This window comes from Sapajus apella, unplaced genomic scaffold, assembly GCF_009761245.1.
Source record: "Sapajus apella isolate SASKATOON/1434 unplaced genomic scaffold, GSC_monkey_1.0 scaffold69, whole genome shotgun sequence".
NCBI classification, from domain to species: Eukaryota; Metazoa; Chordata; class Mammalia; order Primates; family Cebidae; genus Sapajus; species Sapajus apella.
Window position 1 is genome coordinate 6,728,088 of NW_022437009.1, and position 17,483 is coordinate 6,745,570.

At 38.2% G+C, this 17,483-nt stretch overlaps 1 protein-coding gene and 1 pseudogene across 2 annotated transcripts in view; one reads left to right on the forward strand and one right to left on the reverse strand.

Annotated features, from left to right (window-relative positions):
• Positions 1-17,483, reverse strand: part of MAGI3 (membrane associated guanylate kinase, WW and PDZ domain containing 3) — a 283,654-nt gene that overhangs the window by 251,751 nt on the left and 14,420 nt on the right. The window lies entirely within an intron of this gene.
• LOC116531074 lies at positions 19-1,177 on the forward strand (annotated as a pseudogene).

A 17,483-nucleotide genomic window follows, 5' to 3' on the forward strand; every position in this document is an offset into this window, starting at 1 on the left:
AACACTGTATAGGAGCAGGAACCGGTATCCAGGAACAGAGCCCTTTGCTCCACCCTCAGAATGAATGGAGACCAGAAATTAGATGTTTATGCCCACAAAAAAGCAAGATTTCATTCAGCACTTCTCCTAGATCGTTACGGTGCTGACTGAGGAGGAGATGGGGCACCCAGAGACAGGAGATGCTATTGCCCGCGTCAAGGACGTCCTGGAGTACAAAGCCATTGGAGGCAAGTATCACCGGGGTTTGATGGTGCTAGTAGCGTTCCGGGAGCTGATGGAGCCAAGGAAACGATGCTGATAGTCTCCAGCCGGCCCTGACTATGGGCTGGTGTATGGAACTGCTGTAAGCTTTCTTCCTGGTGACAGATGACATCATGGATTCATCCCTCACCCACTGGGGACAGATCTGCTGATATCAGAAGCCAGGCGTGGGTTTAGATGCCATCAATGATGCTATCCTTCCAGAAGCACGTATCTACCGCCTGCTGAAGCTCTACGGCTGGGAGCAGCCCTATTACCTGAACCTGGTTGAGCTCTTCCTGCAGAGTTCCTATCACACTGGGCAGACCCTGGACCTCAACACAGCCCCCCAGGGCAATGTGGATGTTGGCAGTTTCACTGAAAAGAGGTACAAATCTATTGTCAAGTACCAGACGGCTTTCTATTCCTTCTACTTTCCAGTAGCTGCAGCCATGTACATGGCAGGAACTGATGGCGAGAAGGAGCATGCCAATGCCAAGATCTTGCTGGAGATGTGAGAGTTCTTTCAGATTCAGGATGATTACCTTGACCTGTCTGGGGACCCCAGTGTGACCAGCAAAGTTGGCACTGACATCCAGGACAACAAATGAAGCTGACTGGTGGTTCAGTGTCTGCCGTGGGCGACTCCGGAACAGTACCAGATCCTCACGGAAAATTACGGGCAGAAGGAAGCTGAGAAGGTGGCCCGGGTGAAGGCATTATATGAGGCGCTGGATCTGCCCGCCATGTTCTCACAGTATGAGGAAGACAATTATAGCCATATTACGGGTCTCATTGAACAATACGCAGCGCCCCTGCCCCCAGCTATCTTTCTGGGGCTTGCCCATAAAATCTACAAGCAGAAAAAGTGACCTAGAGACTGCGAGGTGGGGAGAGGAGGCTCTCAATAAATAAATTATTGTGTAAAAAAAGAAAAAACAAACAAACAAAATATATTATTTTGAACTAAATATACATATGATGTCAGCCCATGTAGAGTGGTCACTGAGAGGACGTCAGCTGCAGCAGGGGAGATGCAGCTGGAGCTGCACGTTCCTCAGAGCTAGCAGGGGCTGGGAACAGGCATTCCCAGCAGGAGCCCCGGGCCCTACAGAGTTGGCAGAGTGGGAGCCCCGCACTCCCCGGTGCAGGTGCAGCCACCCGGCAGCACTCCAGACCGGGTATCCCTGTGCTCTCTAGGGGCAGGAAGCCCCCTACCCCTGCAGGCTCAGAAGTGCCTGCATCTGCTCCCTGGCCTCTCCCTGCTCACTCGGCAATTGAGCAAAGTTGGGGATGTGTCCTGATAACTAAGCCCAGGTGCTGTCGCGACAAGGCCTGGTATGCAAGCGCTTGTGGTGGCGCTGACCTACCAGCCTCCACCCGGCACCTCAGCCCTCTCCATAAACTTCTTTTTGCGAAGAAAAAAGCGAAACTTTGGATGCTGATAAGCATGGGAGGGAGGCTTCGCCCTACCCTCTTGTGGACAGCCTGGGTGCTGCTGGCTGCATGCTGATGGCAGCAGGTGGTAGACAGGTTCCCAGGTGGGAAAGGGACGGTACCTGGTGAAACCGCACCTTCAAGCAAGGGAAGGCCTGAAGCCTGGAGGTCCAGCTGCCAGTACCGGGTGGAGCCCAGGACTAGGAGTGAGAACTTCCTTGATGCCTTTTGGCCAATGGGATGGTGCTTTTCCCCGGCTCACCCAAGGACCAATCAGCACACACTTCCTCCCTTCTGTGCCTATAAAAACCCCCGAGACTCAGTCAGACTTGGATACTTGCCAGGACGATCTGCCTGCAGATAAGAACCACTTTGAGTCTCTTCTTCACTGAGAACTGTTTTGTTGTTCAGTAAAGCTCCTCTCTGCCTTGCTCATCCTACAGTTGTCCACGTAATCTCATTCTTCCTGGATGTGAGACAAGAACTCAGGACCCACTAAACGGCAGGAGTTAAAGGGGCTGTAACACATTCCTGGCCGTCTCACCAAGCTGTGGGCAGCGACACACTCTCAGACTGCAGGATTGAAGGGTGGCAACCCTTCTTGGCGACCAGACCTCGGGATTTCCCCAAGCCAGAGCTTCTGTAACACTACAGCCCTCCTGCCCTCCACCGGCACCAAGTAGCCCTACATGCAATGGGAAGCAGCAGTGGAGCCGGGCCAGCTCAGGAGCCGCAAGCCGGAGCCAGGCGGTGAGACTGAAAGAGCTATTAACACAAATGGGCCAAGATATGCCTCCCTGAAACAGCCTCCCCAACTTGCTGCACTGCAGGCAATGGGGTTCTGCTGTTCCCGGTGTCTCCCAGCTTTTAGGTGCCACCACCACATTCCCTTATCCAGACACTGGTACCTGTACCAGAAGCCACTTGTGGTATGCCAGGTACAGAAGCACCCTTGCATGGAGCTGCCTGTTCCCCCAACCACAGCAGCTGACATGCCTGTCTGTGTGCAGAGGCCAGACCCCACACTCATTCACTCACACGTCCCTCACCACTCTGTCCTGGCTCACCCTTGGCAGACATGGAATACGGGCAGGTATTGTGAGCCAAGCACAGCCTGCCAGGCTGGGTGGGCAGAACGAGCCCAGCGGGTGCAAGCAAAACTCAGGTAGAGGTGCCACCGGCTACAGGTGTTTCTCCACCTTAGGGTGAAGTAACACCCTAAGGATGCTATGACACATACACATGTACAAATGAGTAGAAGTAAAACTAGAGAAATCTGTTGGTGGTATCAATGTCAATATGCTGACTGTGATATTATACTATAGTTTTGTAAGATGTCACCATTGGTATAAACTAAGGAAAAGGTACACAAGATCTCTATTATTTCTTATAACTACATGTGAATTTAGTTATCTCAATAAAAATTCCAATTAAATAAAAAACAAGAATTGCTATCTAAGCTTCCTCCCTTACAGTCAGTAAAAAGGTAAAGAGAGAGATATGGGCAGGGCACATTTTATATACAGCTTTAAAGTCAATTCACACTAATGATGAGAGAGAAAATTCCAGAAACAACACGAATTCTAAGCACTCAATCCAGCATCCAGATCACCAAATTCCACACCAGACAATCAGTAAGCAAAGCCAAATCCAAACACATATAGATTAAAAAAAAAAAAAAAAAAAGACATCAAGGTGGTTTCAGACAATAGAGTATAACAAGAATCCAAGAGCAGTCCAGAAATACATCTCAAAGCAAACAGAATTACAGAGCCATAGTTCCTTACATCTGGTTCCTTGTTTTAAGATTGGCTACTTCCTATAGGTTGTCGATAAAAAGAAAGGTCAAGTTTATTAGGAATCATATATTAAGAGTATGGCCCAAATACCTGGTACAAGCTTCACATAACATTTATTAAAGTACTGGAGAAAGGGAGGGAATAATTCATGAATGAATAAATAAAAGTTGATGGACCCTCATCTCATAAAAAGACACCACCACAGAAATTCTGCATGCAGCTTTAGAGGGTTTTTGAAGGCTCTAAAGCCTGGATTTTATGAAACCTTGGTTTAGAGTCTGCATGTCGAGGAAACTAACGAATTAGGTCATTTGCCTCTTTAAAGCAGAGGGTTAGATAAGACAACTTGTCAAAGCCCTTTCTGATACTATTACTTAATGATTTATACTCTGCTCACACCCTCAAATGGGACTATCTCTTTTCACTGTCAAATGAATAGTACAGAATTTTTAACTTGACACTGGATTTATCTAAGAGGACCCTTAAGCATATTTACCATCCAGGACAGGACTGAAGTATAAGGAAGAAGCAAGAGAAACCATGGAAATTTTTTGTGTATCATTAGTAAGTCATACTTAAATAGAAAGCATGAGGCAAAACAGCCTGAGGGAAAAAAGGTAAATGCCATGATGGTGCATGATGCCAGACTGGTTAGCAAATATGTTCAATTTCACTCTATTTCAGCAAAAATACCTCTCAAGAAAAAAATACAGTAGCCCACTCAAAAAAAAAAAAAGTTTTAATCTATAAGGTTATTAAAAAGGTATGGAGAAAACAAATTTGCTACATAATACATTATGAGATGTCCGAAAGTACATAAACTTTTTCAGCTCACCCAATGCAATATTCACTGACTACCAGCTTATAAAAGCTACTACCCACCATGTACAGACATCTGATTTGGATTCCCTGAGATACAGAAAAGCTTTCTGAGTCTATCTGAAAGTGAACTACTAGCAAGGACTACAACTCTCAACTGAAATTACTGAAATTGGCTCAAATTGATTGGTTACAATCAAAACCATGAAATATTCAACATGGATGAACAGATAGGTCTACTAAATTAAAAAAAAAAAAAGTTTCTCCTATTTGGAAAAATATAAGATTAAATACTCAAACTCCTTTCCACATAGTTTTTAGGAATGCCATCCATTCAAATTGTTAAAAAGTATGAGTATTTTTCACCTGAATGGAAGAATGAGTCATTCAAAACAAGTGAAAATATATTTAACCCACAAGAACTTCACCAAACAAAAAAGTAGGTCATTGTCTTAGCAGTAGGTTCCTAAATCTACAGCCCTTGTTTTCAATCTTTCTTTTAGGCCTTATGTTTACTGCAGTACTAAATGAGGGACAATAAAGCAATACAGCAACTAATGGAGTAGAAGTTGAATTACTTAAGGCAGGGATTATGTTTCATATCCAAATTATAATAGCATGAGCTACGCAGAGAGAATCACTTGATCTCAGGGTTGGCAAGGGTAGATCTGCCAATATTTATAGATCCTATCTACAACAATTCTAGGAAGAGGTTGTTCATCCTCTGTTCAACACTGCCAGTGTACAGGACATACTGCTGCTGAGACTGCCCACTCCATCCTTACAGCTGATGGTTAGAAAGTTCTCTCTTAAATCACGTACAAATCTGTCTCTGTAATTTCTACTCACAAATTCTAATTCTATCCCTTTGGACCACACAGAAAAAAAGACTAACATTTCTTCCACCTTTCGTACATCAGCCCCTCCTTCAAATATATTTGAAGATGCTTATCAAGTCTCTCATAATCATTGTGATAGGCTGAATAATATCCCCCTAAAGATGTCCACATCCTAATCCCCAGAATCTATACATTCTATGGCAAAAGGGACATTGTGGGTGTGATTAAATAAAGGGTCTTCAGATAGGGGCTTAGCCTGGATTAGCCCTGTGCGCTCAAGATAATCACAAAGATCCTTGTAAGACGGTAGCAGGAGGCTCAAAGTGAGAGAAAGACATGTAACAATGAAAGTAGAGGCTAGATTTATATGCACTGAAGATGGAAGAAGGGGCCATGAGCCAAGGAATGCAGGCAGGCTCTAGAAACTAAAAAAGGTGAGAAAATGCCCCCCATACCCACTTAGACCTCTGACCTCCAGAACTTAAGATAATAAATCTATGTTCTTTTATGACACTAAATTTGTGGGAATCTGTTACAGCAGTAATGGAAACTAACCATTCTTTATTCAAACCAAAAAGCAAAAGATGTCTTCAACCACTCTCCAAAAACACAGGTCTTGCCCTTGGGATATTCCCAATCTTTCTTTTTTCTAAATCCCCATGCTTTCCCTTCCTCCTAGCCCTGCACTCTATATCTCCATATCCCAGCCACAAAATAGCCTCTAAAGCTTTTTCTACAACAATGATGCCTGAAGCCCCATCCATTTGGTTTACCTACCCTTACCAAGCATATTATTAAGTTGAAATGAAACAACTGTTCAGAACTCTCAACACTTCTGATCTCTAAAAGATAAGGCCTTATTCCCTACTCCTCCCAAACTGAGTAATAAAAATATGTTAACCTATAGAGTCCCCAGGTTTTTCCCATCTATAAGGATACAAGAGTACAGAATTTAGACTAGATAAATGACTTCCCAATTGAGACTGTCAGTGATATGACTCCTTAATAAAGCTACTGTGGAAATTGAAGATAAAAGTGGAAAATCACTGTATTATGTGTATGATTTAAATTTCCTAAAAATGGGTTCCCTAAACTCTACATTTACTTTTACTTATCATGTAAAAACTGTAGAATTTATTATAAAAACTAAAGATCAATTAAACAAGTACTGCATTAGTCAAGCCAAATGTTTTTACAAAATATTTCGTTATATAATAGCTTTATCTGCCAACATTAATTTCTTCCAGCAAAATAATGATGTAGTAAAAAAATAAGTGTTTAACAAATGTACTGTAATACATGTTGTTCCTGTAAAATTCACTTTAAAATCTTGACAGTTGTTCTATAATACTTCTGTTCATAGATGCTAAAGTTTAGAGTACTAGCCATTATATTTTGGAATTTTATTAGATATAAAGTGAATCACTATAATATTCTCTCATTAAGTTTCTATACATAAGTGCAAACAGGTATCTAAATGCTCTAATCAAATATATATTTATTGAGGACCACAGGCACAAGCCCTATGTTAAAGGCATAATAAATGCCTATATTATAAAGCATATTTATAAATAAAAAAGAGAGAAACAAAAATAATACAAGGCAATATAACAAATGAATAGCAATGATAGTAAAATCTCCTAAACGAGGTCAAAAGAAAGTACTCTGTTGATTACAATGGTCAAAGATGTTGAAGGTGGGACTTGATTTGGGTAAGATTCAGAAAGAAATGGAAAAGAAGAACATACCAGATTAGTGAAATAGCACAAGTAACAGCTGGAAAGCAAAAAGCGTATTCAGAGAAAAGTAAGCAACCAAATTAGACATTGTGGAGAATTTTAAGTAGGGAAGTAGAAAAAGATAACAGGAAAAGTGGGTTGGGGACAAATTACACAGCCTAACAAATCACCCATCACAGTGCATTTGATGTTATCAGACACTCAAACCTTTTAAATAAATGATAAAGGTCTTGAATGCTAGACACATAAGTTTACATTTTTCGTGGTAAACAACACAGATCCCACTGAGCTTTCTGGATAAGAGAACAATTTACACAAAACTGAATTAGCAGTAGTATACACGGTAAAAAAGAAAAACAAAAGATTGAAACAAAGAACCCCTGGTCTTAGGTGGGAAAAGCCCAGACAAGGAAGTGAATATGAAAATAAAAATGAATGGATGAGAATATAAAAAATCTTATAAAGATAGAAAAATTGATAAAACTTGGTAATCAGGAGGAGGGTTTAAAGAGTCTAATATTATTCTAAAGTATTTGAGTCAAAGTGACAAGAAAAACACATTCAGAAAATATTTATTACCTACTATGCCAATCACTGAGTTAGAGAATAAGGATCAAATAATGATCAAGACAATGAACCACCTCAGTGAGACAGACTAACAGGACAGACAGGTAATTATCAGTTATAATAACGTGATAAGTGCCATGAATGAGGGAAGAAAAGCACATAGGAGGAATACACAGTCCAACACAGAGATCATGAGAAGAAACTGATTTTAGGAAGAAAATTAAATGAAAAAAAGGATAGGGGAGCAGGAAGTAAGAAAGTAAAAGTACACATTTACATTAAGTCCCGTTCTTAAATTGCTCAGTTAAAAACAAGAAATTCAAATTAAGTTATCATAAGCCCAGGAGTTCAAGGTTGTAGAAAGCTATGATCTCACCACAGCACTCCAGCCTGAGTGACAAAGAAAGACCCTGTCTCTTAAAAAATAAATTAATCTATCAGAAATCAATAAATGTGGTCCCCAATGTAAGACCTGGCTATACTCCAAAATCCACTTCTATAATAACTTGATTGTTTAAAACTAAAAACTTTTATTTCAATGAAATACTTTACAAGGTAAAACTGCATTCTCAAAAGAACCAGGGAATTTTATGGGGGATTTAAAAAATCTGTATTTTGATTGTGATAGTGATTGAATTAACTCTATTATTCACCAAAACTAAAAGAACTATATGTCTAAAATAGATTAATTTTATTGTATGTAAATTATACCCCAATAAATCTGACACTTTTAAAAAGGTCTATAAGAACAATGGAGAAGTGAGACAAATAATAAATAAAATTTTAAAATAAAAGTTTTTTAAAAATCAATTACTAATTGCTAATTCAATGACAATTAAAGGTGATTCAAGTTACTTAATATTATATTAGAAACAAAGTATATGCTAGTATTACCCTTACTATTTTATATAACCATACCCCATCAACATATACTTTCTTAATACATATGTAATTTTGTCATTTTTATTTGAATTAAACTTCTAAGCATCCATCCTGAGTTTGAGAAACAAGTCTGAATGCTCAGGCTCTAATCTTAAGTCCAAATTTATATCATCATTGCAACTAAACCTATTTCACATCTAAATCATATTCCTCCTTAAAACCAGCTCTCCTTCATAAGCTCCCTTATTCTGTCATTCTCTGTATCTCAAGATTTGTTAACTTTGATAACCTGATATCTCTTCTTCACCCCCAGGTATCAGTTCTACCTATCCTGGGAAATTTGACTCTTCCTTTAAAGGTTTCCATGCTAATCTCTAACTCTTCTAGTGTCTCTTACACATCAGTGCCAGATTAATCATATATTCCTTTCAAACATTTGGCTACTTTCATTGGCTTTAGGATAAAATGCAAACCTCTCTGATTAGCTTTCAAATCTTTCATAATCAGACCTAATCCTATATATACAGTACAACTGTATAAATATAATATGCACTGGTTTAAAGACTACAGAAGGTGAAGCTATTAGGAGAGGGGGTAAGGAGATAACATACTAAAACTTTTGAAGCTTAAAAAGAAGTACAAAGCATATCATGGTGAGACACAGACCAATGTCATTGGTATGGGAGAGAATAACTGGAGGTGAGGCTGGAAGAGTAGGCTGGGTCCACACTTGTAAGACTTGCATGCTAAACTGAGGATTTTAGTTGGCAATAGGAGACATCATCATGGATTAAAAAAAAAAACAAAAAAAAACAGGAATGACTAAACAAAAGTGATGCTTAAGAATTATACTGGGGCTGGACAGAAGAGAGGAGAAATAGAAAAGAGAGGCAAAGGAAGATCACAGCCACCAAAAAGTAATCTAGGCATAAAGAAATAGGAAAAAAAATGGAAAAACTATTCATTCTCAACTACTGCTCGTATACACAAACTTCTGAAAATAGCCAATTAGTGTTAGATGTCCTATCAGGTGTGGGGAATGGAGGGTGGTCACAAAATTCATCCTCACAGTATTTGAATAATTTCTGCCAATTTTAATCAGTCTGGAAAGCAATGGCATAGATAATTCAAAAATATCCAACACTCCTACTTTCCTTTAAATGTGAATAAACTTTTGGCAGAAAGACTGCTTGAACTATAATTGCTTACTTTGGTTATTGGTATTACTCCTGCTACTAAAGAGACTAGTGGCAAAGCACTTAGAAGAAATCTACTAAGAACATTATAGGGAAGGGGTTCTGGGATTTAAAGTTGCTCTAGTTTCTACAAATGCAAAGATTTGCCTCAGATTTACACTATTTGGTTGAGTAACACATTTACACAAATACTGCGAAACTTGTAATGATAATAATGTAATCTCATTAGGAAAATCATATACCAAATTTCACATAATAATTGGAATTAGTGTTACAAGTATGAAAGGAATGTTAAAGTCTTAATTATAATATCCAGCAGTGTCTTACACATAAGTATCATTTATTTAAATCTGCTTTGGTAATATATGTTAGCTTGGATCGAAATAAATCAACTCACCAAACAGTTTTATTAATACTGAACAGTAAACGTAACTTTTATTTTCTATTTGTATATGTTTTATAACTTTTATAAAGCCAAATAGAAAATTCAACATTCTTTAAAAATCAATTTGTGCTCAAGATTCAGAGAAGAAATCAAGAAATAAATCAATTCCTTTCAAAAAAGCAAGTAAGTTTTGTTCCATTTCCAGCAAAATGTGTAGCTTATTTAATTCAGCAGTTTTTAAGAATCATCGCAACTTAAAACATAACATTTCTAGATACTCAATGGTTAGAATGGATTATCTGGGAAGTAATCGGTGGCAGTAATTCCCAATATACCAGGATACATATGAAAATATGCTTATATTCACCTTATAAAAACTGTTTAAATATGCTTTCTGAAGAAAGATACAATAGAGATGCCTCCTTATACTATCAGAAGTTGTCAGAGAAAACATAAGACTTAAAAACAGTAATTTAACAATAAGGCATTTTGTGGATACTAAGATGATTTGTGTATGTGCCAATTTAAAAGCCTACTGTTTTCCACTAGATTAAGGTCAGTGTACACAAATAGCTCAGCTTTATTACTGAAACACTACCACTCAATAAAGAGATTAAGTTGCTAAGAATAAATTATATATTAATGTTTTACATCTGTCAAGTTTTGAAATACTTTGGTAAATTATTCGTAGCTTATCCCAGGTTTGGTTTTGGTTTTGTTTTACTTACCAACTCAAGACTGATTCAACTCTTTAAAATGGAAATATCAACAGTTCTTGTTCTATAGCCAAGACTACTTCTACTTTTACACAAGATCCATCTGGCTGTCTAGAGGACAGAAACAGGGTAGTAAGGAGTTAAGTTCCTTTTTTACATACAGTCCTTTATTACATGCAGATTAAAAGGATCCCATCCTGTGTTGATCAAAGCAGTTAGTTACCTATGGCAAATTTTTAGGTGTAGGAGACAAAACGGAGCCAATCACCTATAGCTTCTGTAAGGCATCCTCACTGGGCCATGCAACTACTTAGGCAGGGTTAACATAACCTGGGATATCATAATTGTTTATCAACATGACAGTCATTGCTGTGAGATGAGGCCTGGAAGTTTCCTGTATAGTTAACAATTCAGCAAATAATCAAAAATAACAGATGACTATTTGGAACCAAAAGAGGAAAAAAAAATTTGTTTTTGGCTACAAGATCTAACACTGCCTAATAAAAAAATAAATAAAGCCCCAAAGACTGAGAAAATTTAGTATGATGAAATGTATGAGCTCCAGAGCCAGAAAGATACAATGTAATGTTATCAAGATCTCCCAGAAAGTTCACATTTTTTGACCACGTAATTACATGTCCAGGACAGTTAGAGACAAAATAATTTAGAATAGTAAAAGAAAAAAAAATTAATTATTATGATAGTTTCTGGGTAGCAAATGGTTAGTAGCAATTTTTTGTCCTGATTCTTTATACTCTACGGCACTTTTGAATACAGAATTGTGGCAGACCTAGGATTCAAATTTAGGACTAAGAACCAAAATCCAGGCTCTAGACCTTGTAATATCAGAGGCTTCCCAATGCCCCAAAAGAATTGTCACTCAGAAACGATGAAGCTGACTTATATTTCAGTATGTACAAAGAATCTCAAAATGCAGGGTACTCCTTAATTAATTTATTTTGAACAACAAAATACTGTTACAGAGGACTCTGGTAAGAAGACAGTGAAAAGTAAAACATGGAGAAAGGCCATCCTCAGGCAAGAGAAGTGAAGCTGCCTGAAGAAATGTGGTGATAAAAGACGGGGCTACGAACCACAGATATCTTCCTCATACTTTCCAGAATCAGTTACATTAGGCACAATACATTTAACAGCATGATTTGCAGAAAAGTTCCTACAGTCTTGCTTGAAATTCTGTTATTTGGGGTTACATAGGAAGTTAAGAGGAAAATATCCCGGAGTAGGTTTAGCAGTGATAATTCCTCACATCAGTTTAGTATAACCTAGTATAGAACAGATTAATCAAATAGCTTTCCTGACACCTACCTATTACATAATGGAAAAATGCCAAGTGATAGTGAGTGCCAACAAGGGAGGGTGCTGAAACTAGACAGTCAGGAGATAGTGTGCAGATACAGAAAAGTAATACTAAGAAGTAAAAACGAGAATGGGACAGGAGAAAAAAAAATAGGGAGGTACCAAATGCTAATTTCACTTTACAATCTTACCTATGCTAGCCCTAAGCCCCAGCTCTTCCTAATGTCAATGATGCTGTCATTTAAGTCTTATCCCTGACAGTACTTTATTCTGACCAAAGTTGTACTGATTCTGACCAAATTAGCCAGCCCCACCATGTTAAGCGTAAAAATTTCAGGAATATTTCACAGGCATAAGACAGAGATGCCAAAGAAAAGATTAATACGTAATTTTACATTTCATAAAACTAGGTACATATTCAGTTTATGAGGAACTGCATAGATAATAATGTCACATCTCACTTCCTTACTGAACTCTGTTTCTAAAGTTTTTGTTAAAAAAAAAAAGGTACAAATAACTTTGCTTAATTCAACGGTTAAGGTCATTTTGTATTTGCATTATGTTTTTAAAAAGAGAAGAGTTTGTTTGTTTTTTGAGAGGGTCTCACTCTGTCACCCAGGCTGGAGTGCCAGGATGCGAACATGACTCACTGCAGCCTTGACCTCCTGGGCCCAAGTGATTCTCTTGCCTCAGCATCCCATGTAGCTGAAACCACAGGTATTGCACCACCACACCTGGCTAATTTTTTAAATTTTTTGTAGAGACAGGGTCTCACCATGTTGCCCAGGCTAGTCTTGAACTCCTGGACTCAAGCAATCCTCCCGCTTGCCTCCCAGAGTGCTGCAATTACCGGTGTGAACCACCACATCCAGTCAAAAAGAGAAGGTTTTTAAAAGTAAACTTCTAGTTGAAAGATTATATCCCAAATAAGTTCAAATCAATGTCAATTTTAGTCTCTTCGCCCTCTATACTTTTCAAATTCTTACTAACAAGGAAGTAAATTCCATTCCATTTCTCTTTTTGTCAAATGTGGGAGAGTGAACTGGGGATGGAAAAAAAGAAGAAGAAAGAAGAAAGAAGAAGAAAGAAGAAGAAGAAAAGAAGAAGAAAGAAGAAAGAAGGAGGAGATCCCTTTTTTAATCCATGTGTGTTTTTCTTGGAACTTTCCACCAAAGAGAAACTCTTCTTATCAAAGGCATAAAGATGTCTTTCAGTATAGAAATGATTTACAGATGAATTTAAATTTGATAAGGTTTTTCAGCATCAATAAGAAATAGAAAATTTTTATCACTATAGTCTGTTGGGTGGAGTCTAAATTACTGCACTAAATACCCATAAAATTAATAATGTATATGGCAAAGTAACTATTTAGGTATCTTGGGGCTGAAAAATACAGAAATAAAAAGTAATAGATTAACCTATAAAAATCTCTGAAGGAAATAAATTTAGGACTGGATTTTGAAGAAGTATAACAAATACTTTGGTTGCAACTGAGTATTCATATTGGATACTAATGGGAAATGAATTTGGGAAGATATGAGCTGAGAGAGATGTTGGAGGATATTAAATTTTGGAACAGAAAATGACCACTGCAAAGAAAGAACACAATGCTCTATTGGGTTAATTTCCTTAAAATCTAAATTCTCAGAACTCAATCATGAAAATGTTTATTTTTATAAGAAAGCATAAAAATAACATCAATATGAGACAATTAGTTTGACTTTTAAAGACAAACATGTCTCATATTTCTGTACCAACTTACAGTCATTATTAACTTCCAGGGTACTGGAAGTCGGATAGCGACTTAACTGATAACCTAGCTAGTTAATTCCATATGATAGAAACTAAAATAGCATGTTTTCACTTCTTGGAAAATTAAGGTGCTTACACAAAGCAAATGAAAAATCTGTTTGTCCTTCACATTACTAGCAACCGATTGAACTCTGCAGCCTATGTCAGTCATATGCTTATCAAAGAGGCTGAAGTTGTGCCCAGATTGAATAAGCTTCTCTACCTTTTTGAACTTCAGTTTTTATTATATTTTTAAACAAACATATAGTAAAAAAGAGAAATTTTAGAAAATTGACACAGAAGTCAAAGGCTGAATTCCTTCAAAGCATGGAACTTGAATCACTCCCTTTATGATATCTGAACCTTGCATGAAGCTTAGTGCATAGTAGGTATGCAAGGCACATTTGCTAATTAAAATGCAAATGCCTTGCCAAGAAGAGGATTAATGCTTGGAAGAATCCCAAGCTACTTTCCCGAACCAACGTCTGAAAACGTTCCAATTCTGCAACACTAGAAGGTACTTTCCAACAACATGACCTAAGTGCCGTGCTAACATTGCAATCCAGTCAAATGCAACTGTAGTACTGTATCTTTTGCATTTTTGTCTTAGAAATTTAGGTCTAAGAGAGTTTAGCACATAAGTGAGTTGGTGGAAAAAACTTGTCCCATTTCCAAAATTCACTTTTATTCTTACAAGTTAAAATATAATCAAATTAGAGTCTTGGACTAATGGTAACCTGCGTGCTGATCCTAGGTTCACCAGTAACTAGCTGTAAGACCTTGAGCATATTTTCCTCCAAGCCTTAGTTTTCTCATCTGTAAAATGAGAAAAGCAGGGCATTTAAAAGCCTTTCTTATGGAAATGCATTGCAATTTACATCAAAAGGCATAAAAACCAGATTGATGGATGGAGGAATGGGTTATTGTATAATAAAGCAAGTAGAGTAAAAAGTTAAGAAAATAATCTGGGTGGTAGATATATCTCCTTCACACAAAAAATCTGATAACTCCACCCAACTTCCTGTCTTTCCTATTCCTGGAAATAGTACCACCACCAGTTTACTCAAAAGAAAAACCTAGAGGTTCTCCTGAAGTTCTCTCCCTTCCTTACCCGAAATCAATCAATAAGTCTTACTTAGTTCCTCTTTCAAAAGATATCCCAAATCTATCGACTTCATTTCACTGTCACTATTCTTATAGTAGTCCAAGCCATTATTTATTTTCATCCAAACTAAAGGGGTTTCCCTTCTTCCACTCTTGCCCTCCTTCCACATCACAATGACTTTTTGAAATATAAACCAGATAATCATTCTCCAACTTTACACTTTCCAGTGGCATTAAGAATAAATAAAATCTAAACCCTTTACTGTGGTTAACAGAACCCCACTGGTCCTTGTCTACTTCTTCAATCTCATCCCTATCAGTTTCACCCCTCATTTAGTTGATGCCAGCCACATCAGCCTTTTTATTCCTATACCAAACCAGTTTCTCTTATTAAGGCCTTTGTATTTTACAATTCTCTCTGACTGAAAAATTTTCAGACGGCAGATGCCTTCCTCCTAGTCATGCAACTCACAGAGAACAAGTCCCCTCCTCAGGGACGCTTTCCCTGGCCACCCAATCTAAATAAACTTCACATTAAAAGTGTTGAGGAAATTCTCACCTGCACTTTAACACTTTTTTTTCTACCTATCTCCTGTAATTAGAAGAAATTTTTTAAATTTACTTATTTTTAGTGTACACAGGGTCTCACTATGCTGCTCAGGCTGGGTCTTGAATTCAGGCAGTTTCACCTGGTCTCAAATCTCATGAGTAGCTGGGACTATAGGCCTGTGCCACCACACCCAGCCTTTAATATTTTAATATTGTAGCCGGGCACGGTGGCACGTGCCTATAGTCCCAGCTACTCAGGAGGCTGAGGCAGGAGAATCGCTTGAACCCAGGAGGCAGAGGTTGCAGTGAGCCAAGATCACGCCACTGCACTCCATACTGGCAACAGAGCAAGACTCCATCTAAAAAAAAAAAAAAAAAAAACTTTAACATTGGATTAACATGCCTCAATTAGATAATTTTTTTATTCCTTAATAAAAAATCCCAAGAGATTATCTATTTGCTTTTCAAAAATCTATTTTCATTTTTTTCATCTATCATCTTATGAGAGAAGAGAAAAATCCAATTTCAACTACTACTTTTTTTTTCTTAGAGATAGGGTCTTACTCTGTCACCCAGGCTAGAGTGCAGGGGTACAATCATAACTTACTCCAGCCTCCAACTCCTGGGCTCATGTGATCCTCTTATCTCAACCTCCTGAGTAATTGGGACGTGCCACCACACCTGGCTTTTTATTTTTGCTATAGAGACAAGGACTCACTACGTTGCCCAGTCTGGTCTCAAACTCCCAGGCTAAAGCAATCCTCCCACTTCAGTCTCCCAAAGTGCTGGGATTTACAGGTGTAAGCCATCATGTCCAGCCCACTATTTTTTTTAAGAGGATTTTTTTTAAAGATGGGGTTTGGTTTACTAAATGTAATCCAGCTCAAATCTCTAAAACAAGAGCACCAAATTAAAAGTAAAATATCTATCTTGAGGCCAGACTTCTGGAATATTTTTAAATCTAGAAACAGGAAAAAAAAACATATATCAATGTTCTGGGGATAAAGAGCAGCTCCTGACTGTGTAGGCAAAAACAAACACAACAGAAAAGAGAATACTACCCTGAGTTTATACCTAACTACTCAGACTGAACAATCCACAATGGAGAAAAACACTGCAATTGGCTGACAGGATCTATACAAGGTCAGCTTTTTCTTTGGAAAGCAGAGAAGCATGGGAGAAGCAATCAGAGTACAGGGAAAACAAGATGGGAGAGGGGGCAAATCAAATGCAGCAGAGAAGTTGAGGCTGTGAGGGAGGTACAGACACAGACAGTCCAGATCTAGTCTTCACCTTAGCAGCTACTAAAGGCGTAGGCAGAAGCTACAATAGTAAAGAGACAGATATCACCTATGCCCCAGGATTGTACAAGCACCTACAATAGTCTCCACAATGTTTATACATGAAAAAAATTACTGAATTTTTAAAAATGTATTTATAAGCGGCATTCCTGAAGAGAGCTTTCAATCTTTTTTTTTTTTTTTTTTGAGACACACTTTTATTCTGCCACCCAGGCAGTGTGCAGGTGCAAGCACTGCTCACTGCAGCCTTGACCTCCCTAGACTCAAGTGATCCTCCCACCTCAGCCTCTCAAGTAGCTGGGAATACAGGCACACACCAACCATGCCCAGTTAGCTTTGTTTGTATTTTCTTGTAGAGGCGGAGATTTGCCATGTAGCCCAGGCTGGTCTTAAACTCCTGGGCTCAAGCAATCCACCTGCCTTGGCCTCCTAAAGTGCTGGGATTTCAGGCATGAGCCACCACCTCCAGCCTTTCAATCTGTAAAATGTGTTACAAGTTATGAATGTCCTGTTCTGGAAATTATCATATATCACACTTCTCACTGCCTTCCTTAGCTTATTTATCTACATCAGAAAATCTGAACCCAAACTTTTAACACACTGCCTTTTTCATGAGACGGCACGTAAGCATAAATAAGTAAACAAAATTAAAAGTAAATAAAATTCCAGGGTGTTCTATTAAAGCTGGCAACAAACAGAAATTCATAATTTCATATAATTCCAAGAGCAAGAAATAAAGAGCTGAATCTCCTAAAAACTAGGCTTGTAGGATGATTCTAGAATGATTCTAGACCTTGGGATG